This window comes from Accipiter gentilis, chromosome 16 (genome assembly GCF_929443795.1).
Source record: "Accipiter gentilis chromosome 16, bAccGen1.1, whole genome shotgun sequence".
Taxonomy (NCBI): Eukaryota; Metazoa; Chordata; class Aves; order Accipitriformes; family Accipitridae; genus Astur; species Astur gentilis.
The window spans coordinates 8,799,052-8,817,057 of record NC_064895.1 but is presented as its reverse complement, the minus strand read 5'-3'; positions in this window follow the sequence as shown (position 1 = coordinate 8,817,057).

Here is an 18,006-nt window from a genome sequence, read left to right as displayed (position 1 = left end):
TTAGGATCTCTTAAGTGCAAAGTTACATTAGATGCTCTCAGTTAGCTCAATGGCACTGACTAGGCAAGTAGATGCGTTTCTGCTAGTTCCCATTTTAGGTATTTATAGATGTCTCTGCTCAGCAGTTATCTTCTGCATTACTGTAGGAAAGCCTCTTCTGCAACAGTAATTCTGAAATTCCTCCTGGTTTTAATTTTGCCCCTTCTCAAATATCTTCATAAACCTAGCGTTAAGAAAAAGCAATTGCCCTCGGAGAAGTTGAGTATTGGTCTGAACTCACACCATATTTTTACAATTACATTTTTAAAAATGAGGCTAATATGTTCATAATGCTACTGCTGATAGAACTTTCACTATTGCAGTGGTAGAATAGGCTGTTATGGGATAATACATGTAAAATATTCTTCAGATAAATAAAAGATTACCTTCTCTATGTGAGACTCTGTAGAATACAGATAAATGAAGTAATAAGAATGAACTGAACCTGAAGCACATTTCTATTCCTCCAACTTGCCTGATACAGGGGAAATAGTAAAGATCAAAAGAAGGGGGAATCAATAGGATTAGTTTCAAGAACACTGCAGTGTGTTTCTGATAAGCCTCTCACATAAATTGTTACTTTTTCAATCCTTTTCAACTAAACTTTGCCTCCCATTTGGTGCCATTAGCCATGCTGATCCAACGCTGCTTGCCTTACTTGCAGGAGTACTCTAGACAGCCCTTTTAAATGATGCTCCAGTGGATTATCTGAACAATTTCCCATTGAAGGCAGTGAGTAACCACTGAGTGCTGAGGTAATATAATTTCAATAAATCAGTTCCATCTGAAATGTCAGATAATGGCCAAACTAGATAATGGAAATGGAATCCAGCCATATCCCTTTGCGAAATGCCAGTTTAATGTGAAATAAAAGCCATTCATCCTTCCCACTCCCTAAATCACATCAGTTGAAACAAAGCAGAATTTGTCGATGCTGAAATTGGGGTGAAGGCGTAGATTCAGGGAAAGAGGTAGGTAACAGCAAGTTGGGTGGTGTGATACCTCACCCCTGAAGGGTATGGACTGCCTCTCCCCCAGATGTAGAGCGTGGGGACTGTTCAGCACTCTGAAAGGTACTGGTCCCCATATTTAATGGCTTAAACCATGACCATGGAGTGAAAGAATCAGTCTCTCCCCTCCCCTTTTCACTAGGAGTGGCGGTGAAATGAGCGGGGTCAAACCCACCTCTCTGCCCTCCAAAGGCAGTTCCCTAAATACCTGGTTATGGTGTAGAAAACACGGTTGAAGATGCTTTCTCCTCTTCCTGGTGAAAACTGTTTTCACTCCCCAGTGAAGAGCACAAGTCGCACAGGGCAGAGGAGAGAGCTAGCAGAAGACTCTCTAACCTAGGGCTGCAGTTGGGACACATCTGGGGAAGTGGTGGGTGCTGATGTGAGCCACCTCAAGCGCTGGAAAACATTAGCTGTCCCCTCTTTGAGACAGGCAGCTGGGTCATAAACTGCAACTGGAAGTGAGGTTGTGGCAGCAAAGTTTGGGAACCACTTAGTGACACTAAGAAGAGGACACATCTCCTCTCCCCTTCATCCAAGTATTTGCCTAGGGGCCCAGCTCTGTCATTGTGGGGCCTCCCAAAGAAATTAGACAGGAGAATATCTGCACTGGAGGATGGTCCAAAGATAGGAACAGAACTGCTGAGATGGGACAGTTCAGGGCACTTGCAGTACCGGAGAAGAGTAATGAGTGCACGGGGTGCTGCACGGTCATCTTGGGTGTCTTCAGGAGTAGGGGCTTTCGAGTGGAGGGGAAGCCTTGGAGAGAAAAAAAGAGATTCGTGGTTCACAGCTTGCAATTTAGGTATCTGAAAGCTGCCTAAGTGCTGGTTTGGCTCTCGACTCAAGCTACACTGTGAATAGCAATCACGTCTGAAAGCTTAACACGGTACAGCAAGACCTGAGATGACAAGAAACGGGCTCCGCAGAGGCTGGAAGCCAGAGCAACATTTCAAGGCAGGAGACAGTGTGAGAGGTGCAGAGAATGAAGGCTTTGATGGTACTCAGATGAGTAAGCATGAAGTGTAAGGAAGAGGCTGCAGTGTTCAAGCTGAGAATTCATTTTGGCAGTGAGGATAAATAGGAAGAAACACGTTTTTCAAGCCGAGGTTAGAAAAATGGGAACAATATTTGGCAATGTCTTTGCTCTAGTAGGAAAAAGGAGACAGAAATGGCTTGTAGCAGTGGTAACATTATTGTTACCTAGTACAATCTGTCCACTGTTAACACAGATGTTCGGAGAGAACACAGACAGCAAATCCAGGCATCGTTTCCTAAGAGCCATTAAAAACCTACTCAGGTAAAAGAAGGAAAAATGAATTTGATTAGATTAAAAAAGTAAGATGATGACTACCATTAAAACGGATGTGCATTCAGACATCTTTCTGGGTGTATAAAACAGGGAAAGGTTCTGCCTTGCAAGCTGATCTTGCCTCGGAAACAACATGATGAGATGAGACAAAGTGGTCCAGGGAGCAGTGAGGGGCTCTGTGATTAGGGTAAACGTAGACTCTAACCTTTTGCCCTCAGCATATTTTTAAGCACAAAAGCCCTATTTTGATAACTCGCTGCATGGTTACAGACCTTTGTACCATCTTAGAGCCCATTGATTGGGCTGGGAGCCACACGTCCACCAGTGCAGCATTAGCTGACAGAGCTTAAGGGGTTCATTCAGTGCCATCAGTAGTGACTTTAAGCCCTTCTGGTAGATCCTTTCATGGCACATGTGTAAATGGGCACAGGAAAGATTAAATTCATCTGTCAATAACCATTCCTTTAAATAGAGTTGTGCTAAATATGCATACATGGGTTAGCTTAGAGAAGTAAACCAGGCATTTCAATATGCACCAAATGAAATTGCTCCCCCTGAAATAGCTCCTTGGGGAAGGCAGGATAGGGGAGAGCTCTGCTGCAGGAGACACTAATGGGTGGAAGTTTCCTACAGAGCACGCAAAATCCCACTCAGCCGCTTTGTGTTCAAAAAACGGCGGTGCAGAGGCTAATGCTGTGTCAGATCCTCCAGCTTGAGTCAAACAGGTGCATGACTGGAGTCAGAGTCTTGAAATCAGGATAAAAAAGGCTGTAGATTGAGATGAATGAAAGCAGAATTTGACTCTACGTCACAGCTTTATGCACTTTGCTCTCTAACACTTGGGTATTCTTAGCAAACTAATTGTCGTTAGCTGAGAAAGCAGGAAGTTCAGAAAATGAGAAACACTAATCACAATAAATTGATTTTAATGCATCTAAAAATAAAAGGCGCAGTACTTCTCTCAGATATAGCTGCAGAGAAACTGATTCATTGCACTTAATATAAAATTGAAATTCTGAATTAATTCTTGAGGGGAAAATAGAGCTAAGGAGCTAAGGCAGGATCACCACAGCTCTCTTACTTCAGTATGCCAGGGTAGCTGTATTCCTGTAGCACTGAAGTTCTGCAACAAGCTGTGCTGAGTTTTGCTGCCACATTTGGTTGAACTTACTACTATGTATGTGTTCCTCTGACTCGGAGGCTAATTCAAGCTGCCCTCAGTTTATTCCACTTTTCCTTTCTGACAAAGGAGAGGTGTTAAGTCCATTGCATCCCTAACTGTCAAGTGTCATGACATTCAATTACTTACTAATTTCGATCAAAAGATTCTTAGAAACCTTTTCAGCTCCAGCAACCAATGAAACAATGAAAGGTCTTATGAATGCCAGCATTGTCCGATTTTCTTCTCCCACTTAAACCTTCCATACCAGCACGTTAATTCTCACTAGTCACTTGGAACTGCCAAGAAATATCTTGTGCAAAAAATACATGAAAATGCTTAAGATGCCATGTTAACCACTCAAAAATTAATGGATTCCAGATTTAAGATCATCTGATTAACTTCATGCAATACGACACAGCATTTAGCTATACGATTATTTCCTTGTTTTCCCCTCTCTCAGGGGAAATCACCTGCATTTGGGATATAAAATGGAAAATATAGTTATAGGAAAATTTAGGTTGGAATGGACCTCTGGAGGTCATCTGGTCCCATCCTCTGCTCAAGGCATGGCTAACTTCAAAGTTAAATCAGATTGCTCAGGGCCTTGTCCAGTTGAGTTTTGAAAGGTTCTGGAAATCAGTACATCCTTTTTCTTCTTCAGACATCTTCAGGACTGAAGGGGATCTCTGAAGCAGTGAAGTCCAATTTGAGAAAATTTGGAAAACTGGAGATATTCCAAAAGAATGGAGGACTGCCATTACAGGTCAAACCACGGAACTAGTTACTTAGGATTCTATCAAGAAATAATTAAAACTGAAAATATTATTCAGGACAGCCAGCATGGCTTTACAGAAGGCAAATCCAGTGGAAGAATCATATCTTTTTTGGTGCAGCAGGTTGTTAAAGAGAAGACAACTAATATTTACTATATAATTTTACTAGTACGGCAGAGTATTTTAAGACAACTAATTTTCCAGTTTTATTACTACGGCATAGTACTTTAACCAAAATACTTGTATTATATGTGGAATTAACAGAACACATATCACATAATCAAAAAAACAGGCTCAGTGACAGATCTCAGAAAATAAGTAGTTAATGGAGAGGTATCCATTAGCCAGACAGTTGCTAACAGGGTATCAGTTCATCTAAAGCTGTTTATATGAGTGAGATGATATAAAATCATTGCTGGTGTGTTTGCAAATGACACAAAAAATGGCAAGGTAGTAAATAATAAGAATAAATTTCTGTTATATAGGAGTTAAAACTGTAGAGTCAAATATTTCAAGTTCCACAAAATGCATTTCAGTTCAGTTATATGCAAGGTAATGTCAAGAATATCTACAGTTTGGAAGACTGTTTTAGAAAGTATTGTTTCAGAGAATGATTGGATGTCATCTCAGATAACTGATCAAGGCAAGAAGCAATCTTGCCTCACACACAATAAAGCTATTCCTAGAATATTTCTTCTTGGTTTGGTTTCGATATGGAAATAATGGAGGGAGTTCAAATGAAACCTTCAAAATGATTCAGAGGCTGAAAAGAGTTATGTGGAAGAAAATGTGTTACCTTTTTCAGGAAGAAAAGCTGAAATGTGACTTAATAGGCAGGGGCGTAGGAAGAAAGTATCTGATTCCGGGGAAAGGGTCTTTTTGATCTGACAAGAAGAGGCATAGTAAAATTCTTTTTTGGCAGCTGAAATTAAACAAATTCATTCCCAGTCTTCCTAGCTAAGAAGGTCATTAAACATTGCAGCTCCTTGGCTGGAGGGACGGCAAGCCTCTGGGGAGTTTGCAGCTTGGGTTTGGACCACAAGCCAGCTCCGTCCCATTGGATGAGTGACAGCTGAGAAGGATCAGGTTTGTCCTTGCCATGTTCCCAAGACACGAAGCCTGCTTTAAGATACTGCATCCACCTGAGGTTCCTGAGGAGGAGCAGCAGCTTGGACTCATATACCAGCATCTAGCTGATTACCAGTGTCTGAGCTCCAGCAGGAATTTCTGACAGGTTGGACTGGAGGGACCTAGGAGATATTTTTTTTTTTTTTTTTTTTTTTTTTTTTTTTTTTTTGCCTCTGCATCTTGGTTCAGGGATCCATGAGCTGCTCTGGTCCTCGCAACACCTGGACATCAGGATCAGCTCCCTGACAGTGCAGGGGCTGCAAATATCCATGGGGGCTACCTTCCTTTTTCTTATTTCTTATTTTATTTCTTGTTTCTCGGAAGCTATGAGAATGAAAATACACTTGCTTAAGTAGCCATAGAGCTCAATATATATATATTTGCATGCAATTCAGTGGGTCATAATACAATAGTCTGTTCTGGATTTAAACTGCATGAAAACAGAGGCTAAAAGACAACATCGCCTTACACGTATTTCCCTGTCCCTGCAGGAAGATGGGACATTTCCTCAACATCACAATTCTGGAGCGAGCACAATTTGTGGCCCTGCACAGAGTATTCCCATTGCGTGCACCAGTGCAAGTACCCGTCTGACTACACTAGGATTTGGTACCCTCTACCGTCACACAGCAGTGGCTCGTTCCTCCACATCCCACTACCAAATGGCATCAACATCTGACATTTTAGAAGAAGTTTTAAAAAACCCCACCCAAAGAGCACAACTACCAATGTAGCCAGCCACCAAAGACACCCTGTGCTGGCCAAACACCAAAGCGTCTCCCTCTGTCCTTTCTGCCTCCGGCTTTTCCGTAAGAGACAACCCAGGTGCTGAAATCAGGGTACTCCTCGTAACCCTTCTCCCTCCCCCATTCCCCTCAAATCACCTCCTGCATTTTGGGAGGTCCTGGTGCTAAGGCAGGGCCCTCTTTCACCCACTGGCCTCCCTGCAGAATAGCAGAACCCTGGTGCGGTAGCAAAGGGAAGAGAGGTAAGCTTTGAAAGGGAGATTTGGTCATCACTCAGCTGAAACAGCCCCCATTTGGTTTCCCGATAAGGGTCCATCCTTTTCATCCCCATAGGGTGTAAAAGAAACATTCCGTTTTAATTTTTCTTTTCTTTCAAGAGTCAGATTTTAAATATTTATTAACTCAAAGCCAGGTCCAAATCAAAGGTTTGAGCCCAAGTTTCAAAGCAAACTCGAGAGTTTGCAAATACAACAGAAAAAGCAATCCCAAAGTCTTCAAAACAGCTCTGAGCCTACCCTGAGGCTCTGCTCATCCCTGACTCCTGGTACACCCTGGGGTTATATTCGCCCCTTGTGCCCTGGCTGTGATAGCCTCATAAAACTAACCAAGGATTTATGCCGGATTAAAACCAAGATCCCTTCTCTGCCTTACTGAACATTGAAATTGGGCAGAGGGCAATACCTGTAAATCTATGGATGCTAAACAAACGCAGAAGTTATATGAGAGGTTGTAATTCAGCAGGATTGTATTTACTGAGGGAGATTAGATGCCTTAGAATTTCTTTTCTGAACTGAGTGAAATATAACTTTCATGTCCCCAAAGAGAACAAAGTAAAAAGAGAAATCCCCACTTTTTCCTAGCAAATACTTTTGCTTGAGCATTATCCATTACCAAGGTGAAAGAAACTCTGAAAGAAGCAGAATGGAAACTTTCAGAGTACAGTCTTGGTGAACTCAAGACGATGCTGACATTTAATTTTGTAGCATTTTTCAAACTGTTCCAATTAAGGACCAAATCCTGTGCCTACAAGTATGTGCTGATTGTGGATGTCCAAATAGAAACACTGGGCTTTGCTATTTTTAAGTCTTACTGTGTCCTCACAAAACAAACTAAAATAAATAAAATAACTGAAAACTTGAATACTGTTGGCTGGGCACTGCAAAATGGAAATGGTAAAGATTAGAGAGATGGCAAAGATTAGAGAATTCCATAAAATTTATGACCTGAAGACCTGATTTTAGAAAGTACTTCAACTTCCATAGACAGAAAAGCCTGTGTATTTTTACACATATCTCTGGTAACATGTAACTTCAGGGTCCTGCTCCAAGTTCCTACTATTTTAAACCCCAAAGTGTATGACAGTGATATACAAAGATAAAAGTTACTGCGGGTGAAGTTCTGATATCAATGAAGTTCTGATCACTTTAGAACCCTTGAGAAAAGCAGATCAAAATTCAATATAAAAATTCAAACTTTTTAATTATTTGGATTGTTACATATTGTTATTTGTGGAACGCATGAAGTGCCTTCAGCTATCTCCCTTAGTTTTGACAAGATACTTCTTCAGCACCTTAGAAAAGTAAATTATAATAAATTATAGCCTGAGCTGAGTTCTAGTAACCACAGTTTCATGATTTTTCTGTTAAAATCTGCTCTCTTTCCCCTTGGCTTCACCCTGCTCCCTGTTGCTACAAAAGGAATATCAAATCTTCTGAAAATGTGTTTAAATGGCATTTGGATAATTCACCTCCAAAAGTTTGGCTGTGCTATGCTGATGATTATTTCATACTTTGACCCCTTGATCCAGAGCAATTATTCAGATTTAGGGAAACATTTCAAGCCAAGCAGCTGTTCACATTTGCTATGTACAAAAAGGAAGACCTTCCCTTTTCTTTAACCATTCCTACTGGCTAATTTTTTTGCTAGGGAGAGTAGTCTGAGAAAACACAGGTATTTTATTTTTTTTTTAAGTTCAGTTTTATACAAAACAAGTTTAAGGTTCTACCCACAAATCAGTTTTGATTTATTCTAAGCATCCGTAGAATGAGATTAATGTCTTCCACCTCAGTACCACAAGTTTAAATAAGCCATAAATCACTTTTTGTTGGGGTTTGGATACACAATAGGTCAAACTGTCTTAATGTTTGTGTCAGTCTGTCATAAAAGCACTTACAGAAATCTGGAACCTTTATACCTACTCCCCCCCATCCAAAAATCTATATTTACTCAATAACCTTTTGTTCTTCTATTTGTTGCTTGTCCTTGTGAGACAAAACATACGCAATGTCTATTTTTAGTTTTGCCTTTGACAGAATATAGTTTAAATCTGAAATGTTTGAATCAAGTCATGATGTCCATAGAAAGCCTTAAATGCAACAGTGAATTTAAGAGATTTTTGGAACTGAACAGGGAAAGAATAATTCAAACTTTTATAGCATTTGGCAGTATAAGGTCATTTTGATGGTTTTGTCCATTGAAATACAAATATACTCTTTCCAGAGTTTTGTTGCCTTATAATTTTTAGGAGATTTACTAGGTTAGGTAGCTATGCAATAAAAATAAATGCCTGAGGTTAGTACTATTTATTTTAGTGTAAAACTGCTTTAACTGTATACAACTTTACCTCCAAAATAGTGCTGATTAACTGTTAGAGTCTGTGAGTTGATTTTTCTTTTTTACAAAGAATATTTTCTTTTGCACATTGTTAGTGTAATCAATATAAACATTTACTGCTTTGCTCCAGAGCTACAGCATGTACCCCTAAACCACAAAAACTCTTTTTGACCTCAACTGCATTTCTGTTAGATGAAGAATTATGAACTTGGCCCTTAAGGCAAATTTTTAGGATCAGGTGGTCACCAGACAGCACAATAACTTCTGGCAATGTCTCTCTTTTGATAAAAAAAAAAGTCATAATTGTTATGGTAAAAAAAAATATGGATTTTATTTTATAAACAGTGTATCACGGGCCAGCTCCCAACACACTTTAGGATTTCAGATTGGGAAATCTCCCAGCCTCGCACATGGGGAGACAGAAAGAGGAAACTAGGTTATTGACAGGTAATAGACTTCCTCTTATTTTTTCCTCAAAGAAAGCTCTGGTTAAGTATCCCATAATTACAGATGTCCCAAGCAACTAGAAAATAAGTCTTGAAATATCTATACCTCAGAAGACAGTGATTTTTTCTTTTGGTCTTTTTTTGTTTTGATGGGAATCAGCAACAAGCAATGTGGCTGAGAGGACTACCTCTCCCTCTTGCCACTGAAACACGAATAACGGGTCAGACTTTAATAATAAAGCTTCTCAATCACTGTGTAAAGAGAAGGACAAAATAAAGCAATGAAGAGATTTGCTGATTGAATAAAGTTCCACTGGAAGAATTTAGAAACAGAGATTTCGTTTGGCAAGTGCTGTACAGCCTGCACAGAGCTGATGGCTCCTGGGACGAGGAACCAGTCTTCACTTGTCTCCAGCCCACCATGGCGTTACTCTGTACCTAAGCCCATGGTCTGGTATACGCCTGACACCAGTGCGCACATCTCTCATGCACGTGGACCATCTGCTGCACAGCACATGCCTTGATGGATCAGTTATGTGCAGTTCAACTCAGTAATACCCTAGTGCTTCACAGGATCACGGAACGGTTGAGGTTGGAAGGGACCTTTGGAGGTCATCTGGTCCAACCCTCCTGAAGCCTAAAGCTGGTTGCCTAGGACCATGTCCAGATGGCTTTTGAATATCCCCAAGGATGGAGACTCCACAACTTCCCTGGGCAACCTGTGCTAGTGCTCGGTCATCCTCACAGTAACAAAAAGTGTTTCCTGATGTTCAGCACCTCCTGTGTTTCAGTTTGTGCCCACTGCCTCTGGTGCTGTCATTGGGCACCACTGGAAAGTGCCTGGCTCCATCATTTTGCACCCTCCCTTCAGGCACTTATAGACATTGATGAGATCCCCCCAAGAAATTGATGAGATTTCAGCCACTCCTCCCGGTTTCGTATCACCCGCAAACTTGCTGAGGGTACACTCCGCCCCATCATCCAGACCATTAATGAAGATGTTAAACAGGACTGGATCCAGCATTGATCCCTGGGGTACACCACTAGTTACTGGCCTCCAAACAGACTAGACTGGTTTCAGCCACGTCATCCTTGCCTACTCGCCAGGTGCGTGCCAAATCGCATCGCATTGCACCCCACTGCAGCAGCCCCTCTCCTGCGGGTCCAAAACTGCCACGGCCCCCGGGAACTCACCAAGGGCCTTCTGCCCCCTTGGTTTTAAGCTGAGACAAAATTATTTCCTTCTAGAAGAGGCTGTTCTCCAGCCACATTTAGTGTAACACCTCCTGCAAGTTGACGGCATCGGGAGCACGCGTGGCACGTGGGGAATCAAACTCAACCTGACCGGGGCACGACAGGGGCAGAGGGAGATGGGTGAGGCAGAGGGGAGCCCCAACACCGAACATCTGCAGCACCCCGCTTCTGTGCAGAGGGGCCAGGCAGCAGCTGGTCTGCCTTTCCGGCAGGGGAGTGGAGGGAAGCCTAAAAATAATCCAGAAGAGGGCACAAAACAAAGGAGAAGCTGGTGTTCATTCCACATGAAACAGAAATGACTTCAGGGTTTTTTTAAATCAAAATGTCATTTCTGTATCAGTTGTCTTTTTGAGATTGTACTCTTCCCCCCCTTCTGGGCCTTCTCATGCTGTCATGCTTTGAGATCTTACCTTCCGTCAGTGTCACCATCACAATCCAGTCTTTCCGTTTTCTGGCAAATTGTAATAAGTAGACTTTGATATTAATGTCTTTCTAACTGAAGAACAGCCAAATAGCTATTTATTGTGAATACTATTTTTACATTTAATAAAGAGGTGGTAGAATACACTTTTTTTTTACTCTCTCTGTCATAACAGAATACTTTATAAGACACTTTTCTACATTAAAACTGATACCACAGTCTGTTTTAAAATTGTACTTCTGTTTCTCTCTGAAGTGATGACAGGTCATCGTGCACACACATAGCTTAGCCAGGATACAGTCTATCTTCAGCGTAAAGACTTCTCTAACATACAGCCCTAGAATTAAAAAACAAATAAATAAATTACACAGATAATGCAGGCATACAAAAGAACTACGGATTAGGCTTTGTTGAATAAATGAACTTAATTTGTTTGCTTGTATCTGTCACTTATTCATATGTAGGATAAAATAAAAAGTAGCAAAACCACTTACTCTATTATGTCATTTCATTACATTGCATTATAAAATGTCCTGTGTTAGCTTTTGAATAATGACTAATGTTGCATAATACCTTAATTACTTTTCAGAGAACATGGTGTACTTCAGTTCGATAAAAACAATCGGTTTGGTCCCATGCAAGGTCACAGAAGATCTAAACAAATTGATTTCAGGGTAACTCAGACAGATTTTATTGAATCTGGCCCTCAGTTACACATCTATCATTGTTAAGGCAATAGCAGGGTCATGGTGTTGCCTGTCCAAGATCCAGGGGTAAAACGAGCTTTTAGCAGCGATGGATTCTTCTCAGAGGTACAGCTAATATTTATCTGCTTCTGGTGGCACTCCTGATGCACTAGATACTGTCCAAAAAAAGAAAGGCGTAACTTCTGTTGCTGGACAGCTTCTTGCTGAAGTTCACTGAAATGGGGCAGGGCTAAGGGCAGGAGGGGGAAGAAGAGGCAGCCTAGCTGAGAAAACCTTGTGTCTTGGGTTGATCCACCTGGCTTCCAGGAAGGAAAAGCATGCTCACGCATCCAAGGTAAGAAACACCACAGTAAGAAATGACCCCAGAAGGGCACAGAGATGCTTATGTGAGAGCCAAGGGCACACGATAACTTGTGGATAATTTGCCAGCAGGCAGAAAATCCAGGAAACCTGTTGAAATCTCTAGTAGGATCGCCATCCTTGGAAATACTCAAAACTCGACTGCCTGTGGCCCTGAGGGACGTGATCTAATGTCAAAGCTGGATCTGACTTTGAGACTTGCAAGAGTTGGACCAGATGACCTGAAGTGATGCCTTTGCATCTTAAACTGTTGTGTGGTTTTATAAAAAAGGTAAGATGGCTATGATTATTCAGCCAGATCTCAAAACAAGACCACTAGGCACCCCTTCAGTGCTCCGGACGCCGCCGTTACACGTCAAAGACCACGGTGCCTACAGCAGCAGAGGCGAGCGCGCTCGGGAGCAGCAGCGTTAGCACAGGGCTGCAACCACGGCAGGAGCATTACAGCTTGTGGGGGTTGTTGGTGAGGAAGGGGCGATGCCTGAGCGGAGGGGAGAGCAGCTGAGAAGATGAGGACTCCTCACAGGATCACTGCAGAGGCAGCTCTCCTCTGCTTCGTACCGATGAAGAACCAGACTGAACAGCTCTGCTGATCTCAGGACGGGACCAGGAGCTGTTTAGGACTCCACAGCTTTAAGCTAATGCCCTGAATTCCACCAAAAAGCTTATCGGCGAGTCCAGCCAGTCTCAGCACAGCGGTCTCTATGTGCTGCCAGGGTGCAGCTCCACTTTGTCAGCAGCCCACAGCCTTCTGCGACAGCGCGAGCTTGCAGGTGGTGACAGGGTGCAGGCACCGTGCTGAGCACGTAGCAGCCACCTAAGCTTCAACGGGATAAAAGAAAGATAACTGTGAAGGACCACAGCGGCAGGGAAAGGGGAATGATCTCACCGGGGGCTGATGGCAAATACTTGCCTCGCCTGGAATCCCGGCCTGACTGCGCCGAGGCACAGCCCGGGTCTGAGTTTCGGGGGGGGGGCGAAGCTGTGGCACTCGGGACCTGGCTGCCAATACAAATTCATCCTGCTGCCTCTGCCCAGCCCTCCCGTCCTACCACAGCTACGTCTAGACAGCAGCCTGGGGCAGGGGTACTAGTGACACACGCGTAGATTGTAGCCGGCTTTAAATGAGCAAGTTGTTGCACCAGCAATGGTGTGGAGGGTGACGCTAAAGCAGAGGAAACTGAGGCAGGTTGCTGGTAATACTGATTAAAAAAGGGGAAACTAATGTCTGAGCCTAGTTTATTTCCAGGCAAGCCCTAGAGTTACTTGGAAGCACAGATACACATAATAAAATAAAAAAAATTACCAATAAAATTTCTAAAAAAGAGAGAGGAATTATAGGAAAAACACATAAATTTCTTTTATTTCCAGTCCAATCAACAAATACGTACATTTTGCACAAACCTTTGGACTTCAGGCTAAGTGATACATCTAGAAAATCTGCGTGTTACTGAACCTGTAAGATACAGACTGTCTGAGTTCATCTTTGAATGAGTGCCCAACCCCATGCATGACTTTGAGGTATAGCGGAAAAAAAGATGAGTCAATTTTTTTCAAACCAGTTTCCTCACTGGGAAAATATTCCTCTAGGTCACACAGTACTTATTTACTCAGTAAATACTATGACAGCGAGATTTACAACCACATCATTAATAACACTGATTGACAAAGAACTTCCTCAAAACTCTTTCATCTCCAGACAAACATGATATATGTGCAAAAGAGTGCAGTTATAAATTTACAGCTGAACATGTGTGTTTGGAGCCGGGGTGGGTAGGAAAAGGGGGAGGAGAGCATGAAAAATGCCTGATCTTCCCCCCTATGATCAGTATTTAGGAGTGATTCATATTTCTTTTGAATAGTCGCTTCCTTGTTTCATTTCTTTTGATCTCTTAGAGGATGAACCGGCAAGGACTCCTTTTTTGGAAGACTTGGGTGATTCTTTACACTTGAATCTGCTGATGATAAATTCATTATTTGTTTGTACTGAATGGACTAGATGACAGTTGTCACTGGATTTGGTTAAGGACCATCTTAATTATTTTCCCTGTTGTCTGAATGCATCGACTCCACATCTACCCTGCAGAAATTGTGAGGAGAAAAGGGAGACCTCAGTGGAGGTAAATGCAGTTGCTTCAATGATCCTTTTTATTGAAGCTATTTTGTATTTCATGAGTCTCTTCTGTTTATGCCTTGTAATGGCTGTGGGTTTTTATATTTATTGGTACCAATTACGCTTGGTCTTCTTTTTAATAAAACAAATTTCCATTGTAAAATGACCTTGTGTCCAAGGAGAAAGTTTTGTGGTCCCAGTTAACTTGGAGAAATTTTTCTCAGGAAAAGAAGACTTAACAAACCTATTTCTTCTTTATTTTTGAATACTGGGTTTTATTTTCTTTTTACTTCATCATTTAGGATTATTTTTTCATGTTGTATCGTATTTAGGTGTCTTTTACACTATACTTCATGTCATATAATTCTGACATTACTAAAGTAGTGACTGAATATTCCAGAACACGTCTTACTTAAATTCTAATGAAGCAGGGAATGAAACTTACATTTTCTGGCCATCTTTACTACTAGACTTTTTTGCAATTATCTGCAGCTGCTGAATCTACTAGTTACTTTTGCTTTACAGGTTTATGCTGAATCTTTGAGTATTTTCTTACTAGCCCTGTTCTGGCAGACAAATATTAGAAAAAAACGCCAGCACCTGGATTTTATGTATAGTCAGTGCAGAGAAGGAGCTACTTTGACCTCCACAGGGAGATTTTGTGTGCCTTTCTTTGGTGCCTAGCCTGAAGAAATGCAAGATTTTTGGGGAGGGGTAATATCCTTTATGGGACCAACTCCAGAGGCTTTCAGAAGTGCCAGCCTCTTTCTCAATCACCTATATAGTGAATTTGGGTTTTATCTTTAGAGGAGAATTGCCTCATTAGGCACGTACAGTTTAAGTGCAAACTGAATTAGACAGCCAAGTCCCAGCCAGCGGCTGCAATAAAAACCTTGAAAAACTCCTCTGAACGTGCGCAGGCACCAAAGAGAAAGGCACAAATGACTTTAAAAATAAATCTCACGGTTGTGCCAGCTTCATGATTTCGAGGGTCTGGCTCCTGCTGTTCACACGCGTGGATTTGACAATGATACAAAAATTACTCAGCCAGGCGTTTGCATCTTGCTGCCCGTCTGGCATGCCTTCAGCTTCGCTTCTAGTAAAGCCTGTCCCCCATCACTGAAGAAGCTCTTGAGAAAGAGGGGCTTTTTAACACACTGCAGAGCTCGTGACGCCATCCAAACAGACAAAGACATCCTCTGCAGCTCTGGCAGGCAGACGGGGCACGCTGATGGACATCTCGGACAGGGCTCCGGGACCTGCAGCTCATCCCCGGCTCCGGTTTTGCAGGTGCTGGTGGTTGGGAGATGAGCTGCTCCAGGGCTGGAGCACCACACCACCCCGGCGGTGGGCGGCCAAGGATGTGGGTCCTCTCCCGAGCCACGGAGACGGATGGAGTGAAGGCAGCTGCATGCTGACGTGGAAAGCAGGAGGCTCAAGCGGGGACCACAGGCGGTGAGGAAGGGGAACCAGGAGAAGAAAGTCACTTGGGTGCGGTGACAGCGACAGCCTTGGCTGGGACAAGGGGGGTTGTGCCCCCTCCCATCGCTGTGTGATACAGCCAGAGTGGCACCTACGGCGGTGTAGTGCATTCACCTTGAGGAACAGTTATCCAAACTGCATCCATGTTCGAGGCCCTACAGGTGTCCAGTGTGATGCAAGTGTACAGAAGGAGGCAACACCAGCCTCAAAGAGCCACGGAATAAGTAGTCAGGGTACACCAGGGTAGGGTGGAAAAGAGCGGTGGGCAGGGGAACCAGGAACGTCCAGAGCGATGTATCTGGAGGCAAGGTAGAGACAGGGTGTGGGACTCAGATCTTCTAATTGTGTTCAGTGATAATGGTCTCTGGAAAATAAAAATGAAGAATGAAGCTGAGCTGCGCTGCCTCTGTCTCCTCCTGTCTTCTCTCTCTTTCAGCTATATTTGCTGTAGATCTATAAAGGCCCTGAGAATATTAACTGCACTATAGAGGTGATACTGAGTTAATGACTGTATCGATACCGATATATGTAAGAAAACCAGATATAAGTCACCAGCATAACAGCACAGACACATAGGCACTCCTGCGGTATTATTCTGCACAGAGACACCCACACCAACCCGGGTTAGGGTTTATACAGGTGAATAACTGCAGATGTATCAGACCTGGGCGATGACGGATGTGCCAGGCAAAGGCTGGTGCAGCCCAGGCAGGCAGAGCCAGTGGCAATGTTCTGGGAAAACCACTAGATGTAGATACAGCTTTAGACTGTCTCTGGTCCAGGAAAATGTGGTATCTGTCTTCAAGGGAAAATTACCTTTCAGTGCCGTGAGAGGGGGCAGGTGCTTCTAAACAGAAATTAAAAACCTTTTTAAGGTTATACTGACCTCCTTGCAGCATGGTCACTGAGATTTGTTTGTCAGCTCACCAGGGCAGCGCTCGGGGCTGTTCATGCTGCAGGAAGCGTTAGTGTGCTCTTGGGTGAGAGCAAAATACTGAGAAATAAATGGTAGGTAAATAATGGGTCTGTCCTAAGGTAATGAGGCTCTTTTTCTGAATGCAGATGAGGAATTCATCAAAAGGAGAAGGCTAATGTAAACTCCTAAATGTTTAAATCATCTAAATGGTGCATGAGAAACGCTGCCTGGTTATACTCTGCCTTGGGCAGTAGGTCAGAGCATCAGCTAATATAAATCCATCAGAGCTACAGCAACGTACAGCAGCGCTGGACCGAGCCAGCAGGGCTGTTTGCATGGGGCTGGCACGGCCAAGGAAAATGCCCCGTAGAAAGACCACCCTGCTTGCAGCAGGCCAGCTAAAAAGAACGAAAAGCTATTGCCGAGGGCTTGTTAGAGCCCGGTCCGCTTCGTCTCTGTCAGGAAGGCGCTCGCTATTCATATTCTCCATTTATTTTCCAACGGGATACAAAGTTAGGGTAGCAGGTTTACCCTGCAGCACTTGCTTAGTGTCTGAAGAGCTGCAGAAAAGAACGTCTAGAGGGGAATAAAAAAATAAAATCATTGGCCAACTGGTAATTTTCTTAAAGATAAGAGAGTGAGCAAAGAGGAGAGGCTGCCTGCAGGCTCATGGTGCTTGTGAGAAATGGAGCGTTCAAGGAGGATCAGAATGAAGAAAATTGGTAATTTTCAAAGGGAAACATCAGGTTCAATGGATAAGAATGAAGCATCAAACCAAAATGCAATTAAAAGAGGACCCAATAAATAACCATCAAAAGACATTCCATAGGTTGTCCTTACCCCTGCCAACACCTGGCGTCACGGGCAGTCCCATCCAATTCCTGAACACAGGCATCACAGTATCCACACCACCACCTTCAACAGAGCCGGGAGGCAGGTTTGAGCCCTGGCCCACTGCTTATCCAGGCTGTTTAACTGTTAACACACTTCCAGGCAGTGTTTTGGTATATGCCAGCTTAAACTTTCCGAAATCCTGCTTGAGCAAGGTTTGGGAGGGGCCACGTGCGAGGGCCGGTTCCCAGCAGACAGCATGGCTGTGATTGTGTCGGGCTGGCTCCCGCTGCTCCGGCCTCCAACCCGTGCCCGGGCTTTGCACCCACAAAAACTTCCACACGCCAGCACACCACACCGCAGGTTTTCAAAACTAGGGGCCGCCCTCCTACCACAGGAAAAAAAATGTATTTGAGAAAACCCTCATATTTTTCAGGCATTTTTAGCTGGAAAAAAGTCCTCCCACAGAATAATTATGATGGCATAGGGGCGCCAGATAAGGTGCTGAGGAGATGCAGGTCAAGCGCTGTGTAAAGTTGCCTGAGCTGCCTCTCAACCTCTGGGCCAACAGCTAGTTTCCAAACCTGTTTTAATTTGCGGTATGGGTAGAGCCTTAAATCCCAATGAAGAAATGTATCATTGCTCTGTAAATGCCCTGATGGAAATAAAACTAGGCACACGAATTAACTGAGT